At 42.8% G+C, this 20,838-nt stretch overlaps 1 protein-coding gene across 5 annotated transcripts in view; it reads left to right on the forward strand.

The window, feature by feature from the left end:
- The first annotated feature begins 17,555 nt into the window (after positions 1-17,555).
- The window catches only part of EZH2 (enhancer of zeste 2 polycomb repressive complex 2 subunit), a 62,973-nt gene continuing 59,690 nt past the window's right edge, over positions 17,556-20,838 (forward strand). For 2 of the 5 annotated variants that reach the window (XM_059933140.1, XM_059933145.1), the window contains exons 1-2: positions 17,566-17,609; positions 19,683-19,715. The gene's annotated coding sequence lies outside the window, so the exon portion shown is untranslated. Of the gene's footprint in view, positions 17,610-19,682; positions 19,716-20,838 lie in introns of all 5 variants that reach the window. The other 3 variants (XM_059933146.1, XM_059933143.1, XM_059933141.1) reach the window with 3 other exon arrangements.

Here is a 20,838-nt window from a genome sequence, read left to right on the forward strand (position 1 = left end):
CCAGGGCTCGAACCCGTGTCCCCTGCATTGGCAGGCGGATTCTTAACCACTGCGCCACCAGGGAAGCCCGGCAATTTTAATAATATTAATTCTTCCAGTCCAAGAGCATGGGATATGTTTCCATTTCTTTGAATCATTAAAGATAATTTATTTTGTCATTATTGCTGTCATTGTCTCTGTATGTTGGAATTGTACAGAGATTTTATTTACAAGATCCATAATGTGTAATGACCAATATTTTTAACAACAATAGCTAAAATAATAGCCATGTTCCTCACATGCATTCTTTCATTTGAATCTTCACAGCAACCCTGTGAAGTAGGAATTGTTCATTATGCCTATTTCACAGATGAGGAAGTTGAGTCCTGGGTTAAGTAACTTACTGAAGGTCACAGCTAACAGAGGCAGGAATCAAACCTAGTTAGTCTCACTTAAGACTCACATGCTTACCAGGACACAGGTTGCTCCAGGGAAGACAGTGTTGAGCTGGTATTGTTGGAGCCCGGTTTGGCACACGAAGCCACTACAGCCAAGCCGCCATGATGAAATATACATGCTGTAAAATAAAGCAAATTCTGTGTCTATGCTATATTTTTCTGTGTCACAATACAGAAAATTGCCTATCTAGATTGCTTTTGAGAACAGAATCCTGAGGATTTGGGTTGATCGTTAGCAGAAGTACACATTTTACAAAACAAACGTGAATTTTTGAACACTCTTAGCCCCCTGATTTACCAGAGCATCAATTTGTCTGGCTTCATTGGCTTCTCAAACCATCGTGGCCTGGGCCAGCCATGGCCACAGTGGACTAGCGGCCTGAAACCTTACTCCCAGTGACCTGCTGTCCCAGCCTGGCAGGTCCCAGCCCAAGCCCCTCGATCCCCTGTGGACAGCTGAGGAGGGTGCAGGTGGCTCTTCATGTCCCCACTGTCACTTAAAAACCTTTTCCCTTGATTCTTCGTGTTCTGCATTCTTTTCTGAAACTGGGTGTTGACTCAGCACATGGAGCAACATTGGAGGACACTCCCCAGAATTCAAATCCACAAGGAGCCTCTTTCTGTGTCTGAACTTAACTTTTCCACTTTCAGTCTCATTCTTTGCTCATCGATCTGAACAAAATGAATCTCTGGACTTTTAAATGCTTTCAGTAATCATGTGAGTGAGTGTCCTCTTATTTTAAGCTCTACAAATTAATTCCTTTAAAAAGAGTATTCTTTTTTTTCTTAAAAATTTTTTTTTTAACATCTTTATTGGAGTATAATTGCTTTACAATGGTGTGTTAGTTTCTGCTGTATAACAAAGTGAATCAGCTATACATATACATACATCCCCATATCTCCTCCCTCTTGCATCTCCCTCCCACCCTCCCTATCCCACCCCTCTAGGTGGACACAAAGCACTGAGCTGATCTCCCTGTGCTATGAGGCTCCTTCCCACTAGCTATCTATTTTACATTTGGTAGTTTATATATGTCCATGCCACTCTCTCACTTTGTCCCAACTTACCCTTCCCCCTCCCCATGTCCTCAAGTCCATTCTCTACATCTTTGTCTTTATTCCTGTCCTGCCCCTAGTTCTTCAGAACCTTTTTTTTTTTTAGATTCCATATATATGCATTAGCATACAGTATTTGTTTTTCTCTTTCTGACTTACTTCTCTCTGTATGACAGTCTCTAGGTCCATCCACCTCACTACAAATAACTCAATTTCGTTCCTTTTTATGGCTGAATAATATTCCATTGTATATATGTGCCACATCTTCTTTATCCATTCATCTGTCAGTGGACACTTAGGTTGCTTCCATGTCCTGGCTCTTGTAAATAGAGCTGCAGTGAATATTGTGGTACATGACTCTTTCTGAATTATGGTTTTCTCAGGGTATATGCCCAGTAGTGGGATTGCTGGGTCATATGGTAGTTCTATTTTTAGTTTTTTGAGGAACCTCCATACTTTTCTCCGTAGTGGCTGTATCAATTTACATTCCCACCAACAGTGCAAGAGGGTTCCTAAAAAGGGTATCCTTAAGAAAAATACTTTTGGTATGAACTAGAGAGAGTAAAGCACACCCCTTAAACCCAAGAGTGCTTTCATGTGACCCTCAAGCCAACAGTTATTTCTTTAACTAGCACATGTTTTTTGCTTCTTTAACAGGAGTGGCATAATCTTGGGGATACTTTGGGGATACTTTGGGGATTGCTAATGGAAAGGGGAGGGTGATCAAGCCCCTTAGGAATGTGAAGTTCAAATGATTTTTATAACTGAGATGGCACGAGCACTGACCATTCAGCATAGACACCCATTATCAACAGCCTGTGTGGCCGTATTTGTGTCACCTCCAGACCAGACGTGCCCCACTCCTGTTCGCACCAGCACTGGCACTCAGCTCCATCACCCCAGATCTGGATCCAAACCCCTAGGCAGTGCTTTTGTAAATAGAATCTACTGTCCAGGGAAAAGATTCGTCACCATTTAGGAAATTCAGTTTCTGAAGACAATTTCAAAAGAAGGTTTTCAAAGAGATTTTGAGCAATGACTGGGATAAGTTATTCCTTCTTCAAGGGTCCTGCTGATTGAGAACATATACATTCTGGCATGTTTATTCAAAGACAAGTACTGTTATTTTGCCCTACTTCCTGGTGACTGTTATACTTTGTAGTGGCTTCAAGAAGTGACCGTCATTTTGATAAAATGTCAAGTCAGATGACAGATGTCTGACTTATTTGGGGAACCTTAAGCCTGGAGAGAAAGGGAGATTATTGTTAGATCAGAGAAGTAGGTATAGAATGATCACATTATTAAGGAGAAATAGTTGGATTTGGAAAGAGAAACCAGCCAGCCCAGTGTGACAACCAGCGCTAATGGGACAACCCATGCTGTTGGCTTTCAGTGTGTAGGTTGCAAGTTGATGGAGCCCAGAGGAAGAGAAACACGAGCCCAGGGCAGGAGTGGGAAGAGCTCTGCTATCAGCTATAACTCAGTGCTTCTTTGGCTCTCCATGCCTGCAGTATTCCTTTCATAGTGGATTTGCAAATAAGAAGTTCTCTGAAAACAGCCAAGTAAAGAAGACACTGGAAACCTGGGGTTGGCTCTGGAGTTTGTGAATATGATAAGAGTCTTTGCACCAAAGAGACTGTACTTTTTTGTAGCAACTTATTTCAATATTACATAAAAAGGAAATGTAAAAATGCTATTTGTTCTAAAATGCTCAATGATAAGGGACACATTGAATAATTTAATATAGAACATTAAGCAGGCATTAAAAGCCAGGGTTTCAGCAAAACAATACTATAGATTGTTCCATACATACATATATGTAGAAGGTCCAAAACCGGGCGTGGAAGTGCCAAAGGCCAAATTCAAATCGAGGTGTTACTTCTGGAGAGAGAAGAGGGAAAACTGGGTTGAGGAGATGCAAATGGAGTTTATTAATCTGTAATGTTTATTTCTGCAGCTGGGTGGTGGGTTCACAGGGGTTGACTATGTGAGTTTTTATACTTTTTGTATGCTTGAGTTATTTCATAATTTAAAAAAATATGTTTTCAGATTCTAATCATATAACTTGGTCATGATAAAATATTAAATGAAGAGATCAATAGAAAAAAAGAAATCAATAGGATATAAAATATGTACACAATATGACCTCAGTTTTGTTTTTTTAAAAAATTATTTATTTATTTATTTATGGCTGTGTTGGGTCTTCGTTTCTGTGCGAGGGCTTTCTCTAGTTGCGGGAAGTGGGGGCCACTCTTCATCGCGGTGCGCGGACCTCTCACTGTCACGGCCTCTCTTATTGCAGAGCACAGGCTCCAGACGCGCAGGCTCAGCAACTGTGGCTCACGGGCCTAGTCGCTCCGAGGCATGTGGGATCTTCCCAGACCAGGGCTCGAACCCGTGTCCCCTGCATTGGCAGGCAGATTCTCAACCACTGCGCCACCAGGGAAGCCCCTTAGTTTTGTTTTAAAGTAATAGGTATACAGATACATATATATATACATACACACGTGTATATGAATAGAAGAAAGCAAAAGAAGCTATCTGGTGATTTCTATTTTCTTTTTTTTTTTTGATTTATTTTATTTATTTATTTTTATTTATTTTTGGCTGTGTTGGGTCTTTGTTACTGTGCTTGGGATTTCTTTAGTTGTGGTGAGCGGGGGCTACGCTTCGCTGCGGTGTGCAGACTTCTCATTGGGGTGGCTTCTCTTGTTGCAGAGCACAGGCTCTAGCCTGCGGGCTTCAGTAGTTGTGGCACGTGGGCTCAGTAGTTGTGGCACGCAGGTTCAGTAGTTGTGGCACGTGGGCTCTAGAGTGCAGGCTCAGTAGTTGTGGCGCCCGGGCTTAGTTGCTCTGTGGCATGTGGGATCTTCCCGGACCAGGGCTCGAACCCGTGTCCCCCTGCATTGGCAGGTGGATTCTTAACCACTGCGCCACCAGGGAAGCCCTCTATTTTCTTAATTATACTTTTTTCGCATTATCTGAATGTTTTACAATAATATATCTTTTATAATCTAAGAAGTGGTATTTTAAAATATTATGGTCTCTAATAATTAATCAAGTACATTGTACAGCTTAGCTTTTTAAAATTATAGAATACATGAATGCAGTCTTATTGTAAAGAGTCCGGCCAGCCATGATGACACAGAGCTGAGAGAGATGCTGCCTCCCCAGAAGTGACAGCTCTGTGTGCATCTTCCTTTGTATATATGAACATATGTGCATATAGTGCTCTCGTATTTACTGAATGTGATCATACTATACTTGCTGTTTTATAATTTACCTTTTTCATTTTATATTGCATCTTGGGAGACTTAATTATCAGGGTATGTAGGTTTACCTCGTATTTTTAATTCAAAAAATTAAAAAATAAATTTAATTCTATTCACTTAATCTCATTCATCTCAGTAGCTGCATATATTTATAATACATATAAATAAATACATATTTATAATATAACTCTATCGTAATTCATTTAACTATATCCCTAATGATGGATATTAAGCCATTTCCTAAATGTTTCTGTTATAAACAATCTTTCAGTGACTATCCTTATCTTCATGTGCACGAACAAGAATTTTTGTAAGAAAGATTCCTGGAAATGGGTCTCTAAGTCAGAGGGTACACACATATTTAAATAAGGACAATTACTACCAAACTGCCTTCCTGAAAGATTTTGTCACTTAATACTCCCGACACGTATGAGTCTGGTTTCCTCAGATCCTAGCATTTCACTAACATCATATTTTTAAAAACACAAGTTTATCAAGAATGTTTGGCAGATTTCTTGAATAAGCATGTATTCCTTTTAGAGAAAAAAGTTTTTAAATTAAATCGAAATGTTGCTTTTCAAGAAGGAAAACAAATGCACCAAAATGGTAAAAGTGGTTCTTTTTGGAAGACAGGCTCTGGGCAATTTTAATTTCTTTTTAATCTGAAAAAAAAGACAGTTATTTAAAAAACAAGAATGCTAACATTCAAACATAAACATTATAGAAAAAGATAGAGAGAGACACATCGTAAGACCCTGCCCAGTTTACCACTGGATAGTGTAGAACTGGTTTGTTTACGCTGCCAAGCGATGCTAGTTTTGGTATTCAGTACACAAAAACAGTTATCTGGAATAGACATTAGAGTGGATTCTTTAAAATGTTATTAAAACACATATAATCATTATACTCTGAAAGTAGAAATGACAATACCTTAGAAAAAATTTAATAATCTCACCATTTTCTGTGAGAACCCAGCCTACTTTAAAAGACATTGGCTTGTAAAATATATAAGGTATGAAAAATAATAAAATTATGGGCACAATGGATGTCTTTATTGAGAAGTTTCTGCCAGTGTGCACTGCACTATTTTCTTTTATATTTATAAGATAATAAACTATCTAGCAATGGGCCATTCTTTTAAGATTACCCTAGGATAATCTTTGTAGGAAAGTATTTGAAAAGTAACTTATGAGGTCTTTTTCCAGTGCAATATTCCAAGTTCAGTGATTTTTTTTTGCAAAAGCTTCACAGGTGGTACGGATGTGACAACACTGCAGAATGAACCTGCTCTATCACAGATATACTGCCCTTAGTTTAAAATGGTTGCTTTTTGAAACATATGGTTCCCAGCTGAAGCTTTATCACTACTACTGTTTTTCTTCCCAGAAGATTATACACCAGTTTGATAAATTTCATCAGTGGGAAAATATTTTCTCCTCAAGTTAGGGATAAATTTCTGCAGTTGGAACGTCTCTTATATTAAAGATATTGATTTGGAACATGTTCCTCTTTGAATGGGAGGAATAAGTCTTTAGTCAACAGTCAGCAGAACACGGAGAATTGCAAAGCAACACGTCAAAAGATTGCCGTGGAACTTGTACAGAACCAGAGCTTCAAAAGCTCTGGGTACGTTAGCATGTGCATTTGCAACAGCACTGGCCCCCGCACCGCAGGTGCTGGAGGGAATGAGAGGGCACAGGGAACCTTGCAGCTCAAACCCACTAAGAATGCGCAAGGGTTTGAGGAGGGTGCCACCCTGGACTTGGAACAGTGGAAGAAATCAGGTGTAGGATCTTGTTATCGGGAAGATTTATTAGCCAAAGAGTTGGAGCTTGCCCACCCCAGACTCAGGAATCACTGAGCCTGGTCCTGAGGCAGGAATCCTGGTCACACACCCTGCTTCTGAGATCCTAGACGATGACACCTCTAGAGGCCAAGGGAATTAACCTGCCCCCACCCAAACCCCGCCAGTCATGGGAATGGGCTGCTGGAAGGACCCACGTCACTCTGCTCTTGGGAGCAGGAGGTCTGGGTTGCCTCGCTGCTGACCTGAACATCTTCTCCCCTCAGCATTGCTAATTGTGCTGCTCGGCTCCGAGCCCCACAGCCCTCCATCCTTCCTTCCCTCCCTCCCTTGCTTTCCTCTTGCTTTCTTGAGGAATCCTTCTCTGTGTCCCTCCCCTGGCTATACTCCTGCAGGGCATGGACCAAAGCAAACATTAAGTAAATGTATTTTGAGTGAATAAATAAATTGTCGTGTATGACTCAGACTTTTAAACATTTATGCAAACATTTTAAACTCTTTTATGTTTGTCTAATTATGCCGTATTTTTACATAATGAGTTCCTTAGCTTGTTACTTACCAATTGAAGTCATTCTTAATTGTTTTCATTATACATTATAGAGAATGCAAGCAGTACTTTTTAATTGAAACATCTTGGGATTCAACGAAAAAACCTGGATTCACTTTATCCAGATTGCGTACGTTTTCAGAGAATCTGAACACCTGATTCGCTTCTCAGCTTTTGCGTTTTTAGCCTCAAGTGTTCTGATGCTGTCTTTATTCAGCAGAATTTCTTCTCTTTTCCCTTTCCAACACCCATCTCCCTCTCTCCCTCTCTAATCCTTTTAGGTGCAGTGATCAGAAATGCTTGCAGTATTTCCTTCTGTGGACACCTCAAAGCTTTTTATTCCCATTTTAAAATTTTATTTATTAATTTAATTTATTTATTTTTGGCTGCTTTGGGTGTTTGTTGCTGCACGTGGGCTTTCTCTAGTTGTGGTGAGCGGGGGCTACTCTTCGTTGTGGTGCGCAGGCTTCTCATTTCGGTGGCTTCTCTTGTTGCGGAGCACGGACTATATGCACACAGGCTTCAGTAGTTGTGGCTCGCGGGCTCTAGAGCGCAGGCTCAGTAGCTGTGGCGCACGGGCTTTGTTGCTCCGCGGCATGTGGGATCTTCCCAGACCAGGGCTCGAACCCGTGGCCCCTGCATTGGCAGGCGGATTCTGAACCACTGCGCCACCAGGAAAGACCTTATTTTCGTTTTTAAGCCTGATGCTAGGACAAGTAATGTTTTGCTGCCTTTTGGGACCTAAAGCCCTTATTTTCAAGCAACTGACTCCCTGGGGGACCTTTCCTAAGGCTTTGACCAATGGTTCAGAGGTCTTCTTTTTTAATGCATAGAGGATTTATTTTATCCCTAAATAAGTTATCTGGAACTTTCCATCTGAGCAAATATCCTTTCTCTGGAAGTAGGATCTTTTGGTGGGTGGGGATGTCTAAGCAAGTTCTCCTGAGTAATCACCACTTCCTTCTTTTTTAAAAAATGACTTTGAGGTGTAATTTACATACCATAAAGTTCACCCTTTGAAACTATACAATTCAGTGGTTTTTAGTATATTTACAGAATTGTACCACCATCATCATAATCTAACTTTAGAGCATTTCCATCATCCCCCAGGAAACCTTGTATAATTTAGCAGTCACTCCTCCTGTCTCACCCCACCCTCTCCTCCCCCTCCAGTCCCAGGCAATGGCTATTCTACCTCTGTCTCTCTATATGTGCACATTCTAGACATTATATATAAGTGGCCCCATACAATATGTGGCCTTTTGTGTTGTTTCTTCCCCTTACCATGTTTTTGAGGTTCACCCCTGTTGTAGCATGTATTAGTACTTCATTCCCTTTTACTGCTGAATAATATTCCATTGTATCGATATACCACGTTTGGTTTATCCTTTCATCAGTTGATGGACATTTGGGTTGTTTTTACTTTTTGGCTATTATGAATGACGCTGCTATGAATGTTCATGTACAAGGTTTTGTGTGGCTATATGTTTTCATTTCTCTTGGTTGAAATGAAATAGCCTTAGGAACGCAACTGCTGGTTCATATGGTAACGCTTTCTGTTTTACATTTTGCAGAACTGCCAGACCTTTTTCCAAAGTGCTGCGCCATTTTACAGTTCACCAGCAATGTCTGAGGGTTCCAGTCCCTCTACATCCTTGCTAACACCTGTTATTGTCTGTCTTTTTGATCACTGCCATCCTAGTGGGTGAGAAGTGGTGGTTTTGATTTGCATTTCCTTAATGACTAATGATGTTAAGCATCTTTTCATTGCGTGTTAGCCGTTCACATATCTTCTTTGGAGAAATGTCTATTCAAATCCTTTATCTATTTGTCTTTTTATTGTTTGTACATTTGGGATATTTGTCTTTTCATTGTGGAGTTGTTAAGAGTTCTTCATATATTATGGGTATACCTCTTCCTTCTTCATAGACTATTTTCATGTGGCTTTTGGGACATGACACTCGGGTTTTCCTCCTTTGTCATTGTTCACCCCCTTCATTGTTCTTGGCTGGCTCTTTCTCTTCTCCTTCATCTTAAAAAAAACCCCAAAAATGAAAAAAACTTATTATTGAAGTATAACATACAAATAGAAATAGCTTAAATAATTTTCACCAAGAAAATGCACCTGTTTACCCAGCACTCAGATCAAGGAGTAGAACATCCTCAGCACCCCAGAAATGGCCCTCACATTCTCCCCAGCCACTAGCCTCACCAGGGGTAACCAACTATCCTGACTTCTAACATCATGGGTCAGTTTTGCTTGTTAAGGAATTTTAAATAAACAAAATCATATGATACATATTCTTTCTTTCTGACTTCTTTCACTCAATTGTTATGTTGATCAGATTTATTCACATTGTTCTACGTAGCTGTAGATTGCTCATTTGCACTGTTGTAGGGTATTCCATTCTGTGAACTGACCACAATTTATTCATTCTACTGTTGATGGGCATTTGGATGTTTCCAGTTTGTGGCTATTAGGAATAGCGCTCTTTTGAACATTCTTGTACATGTCTTCAAGAAAGTATATTCTTGGTAAGTATACATACACACATACATACCTGCTAGATCTAGACCTCGGAGTAGAGTTGCTAGGTTACCGAGTGTCCAATATTTGTTCAAGTTCAGTAGCCACTACCTCTTCTCAACTTTCCAAAGTGGTTGTACCAATTCATAGTCCTAGTAGCAGTGTATAAGAATTTTGGTTGTTTCACATTCTTGCTAACCCTTGGTATCTTCTGTATTTTTTTTGTTTTGTTTTAGCTATTCTGGTATGTATGTAGTGGTATTACATTATGGTTTTATTTGCATTTCTCTAATAACTAGTGAAATTGAGCACCTTTTTATACTTATTAGACATTTGTACATTTACTCTTTCAGAGTGCCAGTTTAAGGTGCGTTGTATTTGACCACTTCCTAATATTTTGTCTTCTTTTTCAAATTGTTTAATAGTTCTTTTTTTTTTTTAAGATTTTTTTTTTGATGTGGACCATTTTTAAAGTCTGTGTTGAATTTTTTTTTTGTTACGATATTGCTTCTGTTTGTTTCTTTTTTTTTTTTAATATTTATTTATTTATTTTGGTTGCACTGGGTCTTAGTTGTGGCATGCGGGATCTTTAGTTGCGGCGTGCCGACTTCTTAGTTGCAGTGTGTGGACTCTTTAGTTGCTCTTAGTTGCAGCATGCATGCTGATCTAGTTCCCTGACCAGGGATCGAATCCGCACCCCCTGCACTGCGAGTGTGGAGTCTTACCCACTGGACCACTAGGGAAGTCCCTGCTTCTGTTTTATGTTTTGGTTTTTTGGCCATGAGGCATGTGGGATCTTAGCTCCCTGACCAGAGATCAAACCTGCACCCCCTGCATTGGAAGGTGAAGTCTCAACCACTGCACCTCCAGGGAAGTCCCTAGGAGTTCTTCACATAATCTAATTACAAGTCTTTTGCCAGATATGAGTATTGTGGATTTCTTCTTTGGCCTGCCTTTGCAGTATCGTAATGGTGTCTTTTGAAGGATAGAAGTTCTTAATGTAGTTCAACTTATCATTTTTTTTATGGTGAGCACTTTTTGTATCCTGTTTAAGCACTTTACGCCTACTGCAAGATCATAAAGATATTTCTCTGCGTTTTCTTCCACATTTAAATCAGTAACCCATCTGGTAAGAGGTAGAGGCGAAGATTTTTTTTCCCATAAGGATATCCAGGACCAATTGTTGAAAAGACTCTCCTTTCTCCACTGAGCTGCCAGGTCACCTCTGTTATAAATCAGGTAACCATATAGGTATGGGTCTATTTCTGGGCTCTCCATTTTGTTTCCCATAGGTCCATTTGTCCATCTTTGTGTTAATATCACTGTCTTAATGACCATAGCTTTAAAAAGCTAGGTTTTGATATCTGGTCATGAAGTCTCCCAGCTTCATTCTTCTTCTTCAAGATTGTCTTGGGTCTTCTCCGCCTTTTGCATTTCACATATGTTTTAGAATCAACTTGTCAATTTACTCACACAAACACACACACACACACACACCCACACCCATGAACCCTCCTGGGATTCTGATTGGCATTGTGTTGAATCTAGGCATCTTCTAAATCACAAAAATGACATTCCCTCTATTTACTTAGGTCTTTTAAAAGTTTTTCCCAGTATCATTTTGTAATATTCTGTATATAGGTCATGTGCATTTTTCATCAGATTTATTATTAGGTATTTGATGTTTTTCAAAAGGTAAATGGTTTTACTTTAAAAGTTTAATTTCCTCTTTGTTTATTGCTGGTATATAGAAATTGATTTTTGTAAACTAGCCTTGTATCCAGTGACCTTGCTAACTTCATTCATTAATTCTAATACTTTGAAGATTATTTTGGAGTATCTATGTATACAATCATGTAATCAGTTTTATTTTTTCCTTTCCAGCTCTTATCCTTTGCTAAAACCATGTTCTCTTTCATATATTTTAGTCTTTATTGATCATTTCTCCCATTATAGTTCAAAGTCATGGTAAGATTCATCAGTTCTCAGCTTCCCCAAATCCTCAGTAATCCTTTGTAGGACAAGTGTCACATTTGTAAAATGATATTCTGCCCAGGGGTCACATTTGTAACAATATTTTGGCCAAGCATCCCTGTTTCACACTTGGATTTCTTTAAAACTCCCAGATAATTTCTAGATTGCCTAAATGTTTAACTCTATTTTAATCTATTCATTTGACTTGATTAAATTTCTCTTTTAAAAGTCAAAGTAAAATGGTAACATCCTGATCAATTTAGCTGAATTTGTGTTTGGGAAAGGGGGTAGTACAACATGGCTCGAATTAAGGGTGGTGGAGTTGTAAGGGATAAAACTGATGACAGCTTGTTTCATCCAGAACAAGAGATGAGGGAGAAAGAGGTGGGGGGTAGGTCCTAATTTCAGAAATGACATCCCATTACTCATGTGGCCGTATTCTATTAATTAGAAGTGAATCAGCCAGTGGGTCCAGCCACATTCAAGGGGAGATTACACATAGCTGTGAAGATCAAGAGGCGGTAATAACTTGGAGCATTTTAGAGGCTGCCTATCACCGCCCCCTTTAGCTTTCTAGAGGTGACTATTTCAACCTTTTTCTTAAAAGGTCAGGCTAATTTAAATCAGGACCAAATTATGCTATAATTTTTAATTAAGCTTTCTCTACATGCCACATGTTTCCTGGCCCCAGCCCTGGGTGTTTTCCAGCCTGCAGTATAAGGCCGCTCTCGTTCTTTACGAGAGTTCATCCCTTCTCGGGCCTTCATTTGCTATTCCTCTGTTGACAAGCTCAAACCTCTTAGCCAAATTTTATATCCTATAGCTCTTCATTTGTCCTCCAAAACTTTTAGATGTTTTGCTTTTGCTCTGTATTCTCTGTGTTTAAAACCCAAATAATCAGTTTTCTATCTTGATTAGGACTGAGAAATTATTTTAAGACCAAGAAGGGAGAGTTGATAAAAATGTGATGCTGGAATATAATGGTCTAAACAGTTTTTTGCCCTAACAAACTGCATCCTCATTTACACACTACCCATTCTCAGTCAGGTAATTACCAATGGGTGTCTGTTGCAATCAGATGTAAACGCCTACCAAATCTACCCATGTACTGCATTTGCGTCCAGGTAGTCTACCTTCTCTCCTGGCCACTACCTAGCAAAGGTCAATCTTTGCTAGGGTCCTGACAGGCTCCGGTACCCGTCTCTTTTCACCTGTTCAGGGTCTGGAGTCCATGCCTCCTAACACACCAGATGTTGCTCCAGCAATATGCTTTCTTTCCTGAATCACCCGTTTCCCCATCTCCACTAGATCTTTCATCAGAATACCAACGTGGTATGTTATTTCTCTTAAAGATCTCAAAATCTTTCTCTCGATTCCACTTACTGTTCCAGCTATATTTTCTCTCCTTCTGTAGTAAAATTCTTGAGGCAGTTGGCTACAATTGCTATCTCCAATCTTCATTCACTATGAAATCCACTCCAACCAGTCTACTGAAAGTGTGCTATCAAGGTCACCAGTGCTCTCCATGTTGTTAGATCCGAGGGTTAAGTCTCGGACATCTTACTTATCGTGCAACGATTACTCTCCTCTTTGAAACGCCTCCTCCCCTTGGCTTCCAGGATGCCACACTTTCCCACTTGGCTGGTCGTTCCCTCTGTCTTTATTGGTTTCTCCTCATTGCCACAAACGTCATGGTAGAGTACCTTCAACTTCTTTTCTGTCTACCCCTGTTCCCTTGGTTTTAACCACCATTTATATGCTGATGATTCCCAAACTTACATTCCTAGTCACAACCCCTCCCCTAAGTCCAGACTCCTATAACGAATTTTTTTTATAACAGAAATGGTACAAAGATGACCCCAAAGTGCGAACGTCTCAGCTCTAACCGATGCTGAAAGAACTTATTGGACTCCCCTTATCTGACTAAAGTGAGAGCTTCACAGAGTCAGCTACCTGCCCTCCCCAGCAAGTCTCCCGTCAGGGAGGTGACCTACCTCAGGCACTGGGACATTCCAGAAGAGAAAAAAAGTCATTTAAACAAGCCTCATCAGAACGTTCCATCCTTGGAAGCCTTAAACCTCCCCTGTTCCCGGCCCTCTATGAAGCTGGTATATAAACATTTACCTCTTGCTGTTTGGGGAGCTACTCTCTCCGTAGAAGTACTCCTGCAGGCATAATAAACAAAAGTTTATCCTGTTACTCTGCTGTGAATTAATTTGCTGGCACTGATAACTAGGTCCTAAATTGGTAGAGGACAAGTTTTCCTCCCATCAATAACTTACCAACCTCTTGATAGCTCGATTTGGTTGAAAACAGGCATCTTAAACTTACTGTGTCCCAAACTAAACTCTGATCTCCAAACCTCCACCCCCATATCCCTATCCCGCTCCTACTGCCTGTACCTTCAAGACGCACCCAGGATCTAACTACAACCTGCCAGCTCCACTGTCACCACTTAGCTTCCCAGTCATTTCTTGCCTGGGTTATTACGATAGACCCCTAACTGCTCTCTGATTTGGCCCTTGATCCACTTCAGGTTACTCTCAACACAGCAGCCAGAGTGATCTCGTTTAAACGGTCCAATCACTTTTCTGCTCCAAATCCTCTCACTGAAGTAAAAAGTCAAGTCCTAACAACGGGCCCGCAAGGCGCGAGAAGATCTGCCTGTGCCCCCTCACCTCCCACCGGTCTCCGTCTCCCCCTAGAGCAGCAGGCAGGCTCCTACCTCAGGCCCAGACACTTGCCATCCCCTCCCCTTTGAACATCTTTCTCAGGAAGGGCTCCTTCACCTCCAAGTTTTCCTTCACATGTCACCTTCTCAGTGTGGCCTTCCCTTAGCTATTTAAAAATTGCAGCATTTACACTCAACGCTTCCCTCCTTCAATGCTGTGTTTCCCCGTTTTATTTACTATCACTCATATGCTGTATAATTTGTGTATTGTTTGTTTCTCTCCACTAGACTATCAGCTCCACCAAGGCAGGGACTTTTCTTTTGTCCTCTTCGTATTCCTAGACCCTAGAACAGTGCTTTCACATAGTAAGCCCTCCGTAACGCTTGTTGAATGCTGAGTGAATAAATGAATGTGTGAGAAGTAAATCCCGTTCATGGGGTTGAAAGGGGAGTTCTGTGATGCTAACAGCCTTAATTTTGCCCTTGACCTTCTCCTGTCCTCCCTGGAAAACCCTGATGATACACTGTGTGCAGGCAGTGGTAGGCCCTGGGGAACAGCAGTGACTAAGGTAGAGCTATGTCCTGACTTCAGACTTTAACTCTCCACTTTTGGTTTTATCCCGTAACTGTTAATAGTAAATCTCTGTCTTTAACAGAGAACGGGATGACCTACCAGTAGTAGCATAACTACTACTGGTGACTCTCACCCTTCACATCTACCTTTGTGTTCAGCCTGGCTTTCTGCTTCATCTGGGTCCCTTCAGTAGTTTGGGGTTCACACACACACACACACATTTTCTTGCTTTCCCTGCTTGGAAATCTTCAGATAATTTTTCTTAGTATCTAAAATGAAATAATTCTTCTCCCTCCCAACTTTCCTGTATTTGTGAATATACAAAATTGAGTTGCAAGATAATGTATGCCCTCCATATACAATGAAGTCTTTTGGCAATGTTTTCAATTTAGCCTTTTTTCTTGCCATCACTGTGACCTAAAACATCCTGCTTAACTGGATAATGTTACCCCTGAATTAAGACAATGTTGTGATCCACTGGCACCCCCACTTCCTGCTCCAAGTCAGCCTTCATATTATATTTAACATAAACGTGTATTGTAAATATACAATCTAATCCGCTCTCTCACTCTTTCACAACTGGTGCTCTCAGCTCTAGATTCCACATAATCACTCGGAGTACCTGTTCATTCCCATCTCAAGTGCCCTCACTGCCCCATCAATCTAAATCTTATGCTTTCTTTAGGGTCCGGCTAAAATTTCCTTTTCTGAGTTTTTTTGGGGGGGAACATCTTGATCCGACGTCATTCCTTGGTTCTAAATGCCTTAGCAATTCATATGGCATTTCACACTATGCTGGATATGTTTATATATTGCTTGGATTTGCTGATAATCTCTAATGTAATTTCCTTGATCTTTCTTTAAAAAATGCCCACATTGTTTTAATATTTAATATAAAGGACAGGCAAAATCGGTAATTTGATAAGTGACTTAGGGATAAAGTTAACTTTTGAGATTTAAATGGCTGGTTTAAAAAGTAATTGTAAATTAATGGTCTAGAGGGAAGCCTTTTACCATGGACTACGAATGTATTGGTGACTGTTGGTATATGACAGATGCAATTGTTACATTAGTTTATAGTTACATCTCAGATGCATAACCTACTTACTTTTGCACTATTCTTATCATTTATTCATAACTCTGCTTTTATTTGGGCACATGATTGTATTTTCTCTGTATCTTTTGGGTTCCCTCCACCTAAACTTTTAACATTGAGTTGGTCCAGAATATACGTGAGGAATGGGATGGTGATTTAGGAAAGTTGGTAGAACTATGGGTTAAATCACATGAGGAACTAGTCATTAAAAATCATAATTATTTAAAAATGTAACTAAAAATATTAAAAACATGATTCCGTTAGGCTTTTAGCTCCAGCTCATAGTTGACCATCCTCCCCGCACCGCATCTGAACTCTCAGTATGGAATCCCAGTTTATATGGGTGAGTGGTTACTTTGCCCTATAGCTGCGTCCTATTAAAAAAAAAAAATTCGTAATAATCTTAACTTCATTGCCAGAAAAATCAAAAGTGGGGATTGTATCTGAAGTAGAATATTCCTAATTCCTCTGGGTTGAAACAGGCTTACCCCAAGATCATTTTTTTTAATACTTGAAAAATGTTGCAATCATCCTAATACTTTCCAGAGGCGTTAGCACGAGGCAAGTGAACGGCACTCATCCTTGATAAATGATTTTTAACGTTGACACGTGCTTGGCACTACAAACCCTGGAAGGGTCTGAACAAGGCGCTCTAAATGAGGAATTTGAAATAATTGTGACGCCGCTCTGTGCCAGGTTTCTAAGGCATGGGCACTGCGGGCTCGACCAAACAAAGTCCAGCGGGCCGGGAATCCGAGGCGGGCCAAGCGGCCGAGGGGCGGCAGCAGACAAAAGTAGCGGGCAGGACGCTCCGCTCGGCCCGGGGGGCGGCACGCTGGCCCCACCGGAGCGCGGGAGGCTCGCGGCTCCTCGCCCGAGCCCAGCCGGGCTGGAGCCGGGGCCCCAGAGCGCATCTGGCCGGCAAACGGGGCACCGCGGGCCCTCCTGTCCGGGCGCCTCCCGCGCACTCGCCGGCCGGCCCGGGCCTCGGCTCCGCGCGCGGGGAAAAGAGCGCGGCGGTTGAAACCGTTACCACCCCCGAGTTTTGAACTGGTTCAAACTTGGCTTTCGGCCCCGCCCCGCCCCTCCGGCCCGGGAACTCCGAGGCGGCGGTTCCCGCCAAGAGCCGCGAGCGCGCCGTCCCGCCCTCAGGCCGGTTCCCGCCACCCCGCCCTGTCCGCCCCCCGCCCGCGGCCCGGGATTCGGGCTCCAGAGGCCCTTCGTCCCCGCGCGCCGGCCCACCGCCTTCCTGAAAGGCGCCGTGCGTTCCGCGAAAGAACAAAGAACCAGCGCAGCGCTTCCACCAGCAGCGGCGTCCCCCGGCGCCCACCCACTCGCGCGCGCACGCGCCGCCGGCCCGGCCCGGCCGGGTCCCGCGGGCGCCTCGGCGTGGGGCTGGCTCTGCGCCTCAGAGCCCGGCGGGCCCTGTGATTGGATGGGAGCCCGCCTCGCGTCCCGCCAATCGGGGCGGCGCTTGGTTGGACAGGGGGGGCCAAATAAAAGCGATGGCGATTGGGCTGCCGGGTTTGGCGCTCGGTCCGGGAGCGTCCGACACCCACTGGGACGCAGAAGGCGGTGGAGCCCCGGCGGCGGCAGCGGCGGCGGCGGCAGCGGCGCGCGGGAGCGGCGCGGGCTGGGGCGCGGGGCGCAGGTAACGCGCCGCTGTCGGGCCGGCCGGCCGGCGGTGCTCCGGAGCCCGGCGAGGGGCGGCGGCGGCGGTGGTGGGACATCCCCGCCGCCGCTCTGCCCGTCCGGGTATCGCCCCGAGCGGGCTCTCCCGGGGCGCCGCTTTGGCTGGCGGGGTGAGAGGAGACCCTTCTGAAGGGGTCGTGGGTCCGGGCCGGCCCGCGCGACCGCCACGGGCGGGCAGTGCCGGACCCGGTGACCCGAGGCGGGAGCCCGGGCGGGCGCCGCGGGGGGCAAGCGAAGGGGTCCTCTCGCGCGCCCGCCCCTCCGGAGGCGCCGGGGCTGGGCTGGGGGCGCTCCGGTGCCCGGGGCGGGCCGGCCGCCCGAGCCCCGGTCTCCTTTGTGTGGAGCGCCGCGGCAGGAGCGCCCGGGTGGGACGGGACGCACACAAGTTGGTGGGACCTCGGCGCCGAGTGTGCACTCAGACAAAGGACGGACTGTGTCTCGGGGGAGCTCGGCGCGAGGAAGGGGCAGTGACACCGGGGCCTGACAGCGGGCGGGAGAGTGGCGTGGGGAGCGGCGGCCGCGGTGCAGCGGGCGGGCTCGGCTCCACGCCCCCTCCCCGTGAGGGCGCAGGCTCGGCCGGGGCCGCGGGGGCCGGGACGGCGCGCGGAGACCGGACTCCGAGCGGCCGCGCGTCTGACATTTCCCCGGAAAGGAGCTCCGGAGCTCCTCGTCTCCACCCGCTCGGACCAGGCGGTCCCGGCCGCCTTCGCCTTCTCGGCGGGCTTTCTGTTAAGTTTGAGGGAAGGGTCTCGCTGTTCTCCCCCTTCCCGGTTTTGTTCGTTTCGGAGGGCTTTCCGTCGAGTTCCCGCGTCATTGTGGCACCCCTCCCCCCCGCCCACCCAAAAGTCGGTGCCACAGGGTCACTTTTTGAAAAATGGGAGGAATGAGAAGCACGATATTTTGGAAAACTTGGTGAACTCACGCCTGATGAGTCCCCACTTTCTAAAGAATCATAATCTTAAAAAAAAATTACAGGCTGTTTCGGCCAACTTGTGTGATACAGCTGAGACTGGCGACAGGTGCTAACGAAATCAGCTGTCATTTAGTAAGCGATTATTCCCCAAATCCCTAGGGGATGAATGAGGATGAGATGGTTGAAAGTTGATCACAAGAAAATGTTTATGACAAACGTGTATTTAGGTGGTATGGTTAGCAATTTCTCATTAATTGGTCTTGTTTTATGTGAACAATAGCTTTGTTGAGTCAGAAAAGGCTGGCTGCAGAAATGTTTGTTGCCTAAGAAATCGAATGTGTGCTGTCCACAGTTAAGTTAAACTTCCTTTGTTTGTAACACAGGATCTGTAAAATTTAAATTCATTTGGAAATAAAGATGTGTCTTTGGTATTTCAAAATATTTTACTACAAGGTTTACTTGCTGGGTTTGAAAGGTCATTATCAGCTTAGTTTTATGGCGTTTCAGTGTCACATAAAACAACATTTAAAACAATATTTTAAAAAAATCTTTAAAGAACACTAATGCTGACACAGTTGACTGTAATCTATACTTCTAGAGGGTTTTGAGATCGGTTGGGATCCTAACTGTTAGACCACCAGGGAGCTAGGGGGGGTCTTGGAGTTTGTTTTCCATTACTCTTCATTCATGACCATTAGCAATTATTTTATGTTTGGGAATAAAAGTAGAACAAGTGTGTAATCCTAATTAGTTTATTGATCATTTTATTTGCAAGAAAATGAAAGCATTTAAGACATATTTTAATTTCCTTTTCATATTCCCTAAAGATAGGAATAGATAGGATGCTAGTCCTAGATATAAAGAATCCCATTCTCTCTTTTTGGAGATGTGTTAGAGAATGTAATGTTTAAAGTCCTGGAAGCACTTAGGAAAATGGCATCTTAAATTCTAATTTTTGTGGAAAGTGAACATATTCAAAGAAAAGGAATTTAGAAACACATAGACACTCTTCTGATTTGCATTGTTCTGATGATCTGATGTACAACCTACTGTCTTATGGTTTCATAAAAATGGAGACAAAGAAATGCATTGTAAAAGTCTTTATTACATATTTTGCAGTGTTGGACACCACTGAACGGACAGACATTCCAGGTGCTGTTCCTAAGTATTGTTTACATTTATATTAGTTGCTGGTAATTATATATTAAAAAGTCTTGCCCATTGTTATGAGATGAACTAGTTACGCAGATTTTGGCAGAAATTTGGATCTTTTAGGATATAAAATTCCAGTTTTTCCCTTCTTGTGTACACTGTATTTGATAATTACTATCTTTGTACTTGTCACAAGATTTTTTTTTAAAGTTTTTTTGGGGAATTGGTTTTAAATTTTTTCTATTTGAATTGAGAATGTTTAGTTTAAGTAGCAGTGATTAAAAGAACACACTTGTTGATTTAGTGTAATTAGGCAAAAAAAAAAAAAGAGCTCTAATACTTTTATACCAGCTTTGCCTTGGATGCGTATGTGTAAGTGATTATCTTTGTGTCGCCACTTAAATTTTTAGGCACATTTCCCCAGCTCACCCTGAGGTTTTCCAGGATATCCTCCATCCTTTGAGCTGGCATGCTCGAAGAGTGTGGATTAGGTTCTGTCCTGGCCTTAAAAAGTGATTAAGAAAGTTGAGCTGCTTTTAAAGAACTAACAGCAAGGAAAAATCCGCTTGTCAGCGGATCTAATGTCTTCTGGGGTCAATTAGAAATGATTTATGGATTTGCCTTGAAGTCTTTATGTCCGTACAAATGAAGAAAACATTTTCTGGGAATGATGAAGAATTCTAGATGGGCAGGTGAAATCTTCAGTTTGGAGGAGAGCAGGAGAGGAACAGCTCCTTAAGTTCAGAGAAAGCTTCACTTGCTAGAGGCCTTCCCTGTGCCTGCAAGGGCTTTGTTCATACCTTTATTGTAGCATGTATCCAATTGTATTGTAATCACTTGCTGGTGCCTCCGACTCCTTCACTACAGTCTTAAGTGCCTTGAGTCAGAAGCTCTGTCTTACTTTTCTTTTTATACCTGGTGGTTGCTAGAGAGTAGGTGTTAATAGTTGAATGAATGAAGGAAATCCAAAAAATGTAAGGAAATAATTTGACAAAGGAAGTTGCAAAGGAAACAGGATATATTCATATTTATGTTGTGAGGAACTTTGGAAGGTGTTTTTCTCCCTCTCTGAGAGGCAGTGGTTATAAAGAAAAATAATTGTCAAGATGTACAAGTTCCAAGG

The sequence above is a fragment of the Balaenoptera ricei genome, chromosome 9, assembly GCF_028023285.1.
Source record: "Balaenoptera ricei isolate mBalRic1 chromosome 9, mBalRic1.hap2, whole genome shotgun sequence".
NCBI classification, from domain to species: Eukaryota; Metazoa; Chordata; class Mammalia; order Artiodactyla; family Balaenopteridae; genus Balaenoptera; species Balaenoptera ricei.